Genomic DNA, 2,148 nt, shown 5'->3' with positions numbered 1-2,148 from the left:
TGAGATCTTTACAGATACAGTCCCAGCAATCTGCACTGGTGTCAGCCCATTCCTGGATGACAAAACTTGAAGAATAAACACAAGGATTTTACACAGACTTCATTTTCAAGAGGTTAAGCAGCATCTGTACTAATCAGCTGCCAGCATTGACTCAATGGGAACACCCTTGCTTTTGAGTCAGGAGGTTGTGGGTGCAAATCCTGCTCCAGCATTTGAGCCCATAAACATACGTAAATAGGAGCAGGAGTGGGCCATTCAGCCCCTCGAGCCTGCTCCACCATTCTACAAGATTGTGGCTGATCTGTTTGTATTTTGAATTCCACATTCCCATCTACCCCAATAGCCTTTGATTCCCTTGCCTAACAAGAATTTATCTACCTCTGCCTTAAAAATATTCAATGACCCCTCCTCCACCGCCTTCTGAGGCCGAGAGTTCCAAAGTCACACAACCCTCTGAGACGTTCTCTTCTAAACTCCAGTGGAAACAAAACAAAAACAGAATTACCTGGAAAAACTCAGCAGGTCTGGCAGCATCGGCGGAGAAGAAAAGAGTTGATGTTTCGAGTCCAACATGACCCTTCAACAGAACTGAAGTATAGTTAGGAGAGAGGTGAAATATAAGCTGGTTTAAGGTGGGGGGGCGGGGGGGAGAGAAGTTGAGGGTGGGGTGGTTGTGGGGACAAGCAAGCAGTGATAGGAGCAGATTAATCAAAAGATGTCACAGACAAAAGGATCAAAGAGGTGTTGAAGGTGGTGATATTATCTAAGAAAAGTGCTAATTAAGAATGGATGGCAGGATACTCAAGGTACAGCTCTAGTGGGGGTGGGGTGGAAAGACTAACAAGGTATTAGTTGTAGATTTAAAAATAATGGAAATAGGTGAGAAAAGAAGAATCTATATACATTATTGAAAAAAAAAGGGAGGGGGAAGAAAAGGGGTGGGGATGGGGGGAGGGGGAGTTTAAGATCTAAAGTTGTTGAATTCAATATTCAGCCCGGAAGGCTGTAAAGTGCCTAGTCGGAAGATGAGGTGCTGTTCCTCCAGTTTGCTTTGGGCTTCACTGGAACAATGCAGCAAGCCAAGGACAGACATGTGGGCAAGAGAGCAGGGTGGAGTGTTAAAATGGCAAGCGACAGGGAGGTTTGGGTCTTTCTTGCGGACAGACCGCAGGTGTTCTGCAAAGCGGTCGCCCAGTTTGCGTTTGGTCTCTCCAATGTAGAGGAGACCGCATTGGGAGCAACGAATGCAGTAGACTAAGTTAGGGGAAATGCAAGTGAAATGCTGCATCACTTGAAAGGAGTGTTTGGGCCCTTGGACGGTGAGGAGAGAGGAAGTGAAGGGGCAGGTGTTGCATCTTCTGCGTGGGCATGGGGAGGTGCCATAGGTGGGGGTTGAGGAGTAGGGGGTGATGGAGGAGTGGACCAGGGTGTCCCGGAGGGAACGATCCCTACGGAATGCCGCCATGGGCGGTGAAGGGAAGATGTGTTTGGTGGTGGCATCATGCTGGAGTTGGCGGAAATGGCGGAGGATGATCCTTTGAATGCGGAGGCTGGTGGGGTGATAAGTGACGACAAGGGGGACCCTATCATGTTTATGGGAGGGAGGAGAGGGGGTGAGGGTGGATGCACGGGATATGGGCCGGACACGGTTGAGGGCCCTGTCAACGACCGTGGGTGGAAAACCTCGGTTAAGGAAGAAGGAGGACATGTCAGAGGAGCTGTTTTTGAAGGTAGCGTCATCAGAACAGATGCGACAGAGGTGAAGGAACTGAGAGAATGGGATGGAGTCCTTACAGGAAGTGGGGTGTGAGGAGCTGTAGTCGAGGTAGCGGTGGGAGTCGGTAGGCTTGTAATGGATATTGGTGGACAGTCTATCATCAGAAATTGAGACAGAGAGGTCGAGGAAGGGAAGAGAAGTGTCAGAGATGGACCATGTGAAAACGATGGAGGGGTGGAGATTGGAAGCAAAATTAATAAATTTTTCCAGGTCCCAACGAGAGCATGAAGCAGCACCGAAGTAATCATCGATGTACCGGAGAAAGAGTTGTGGGAGGGGGCCGGAGTACGACTGGAACAAGGAATGTTCCACATACCCCATAAAGAGACAGGCATAGCTGGGACCCATGCGGGTACCCATAGCCACACCTT

Source organism: Cetorhinus maximus, chromosome 21 (genome assembly GCF_964194155.1).
Source record: "Cetorhinus maximus chromosome 21, sCetMax3.hap1.1, whole genome shotgun sequence".
Lineage (NCBI taxonomy): Eukaryota > Metazoa > Chordata > Chondrichthyes > Lamniformes > Cetorhinidae > Cetorhinus > Cetorhinus maximus.
Note: the sequence above shows the minus strand (reverse complement) of the source record.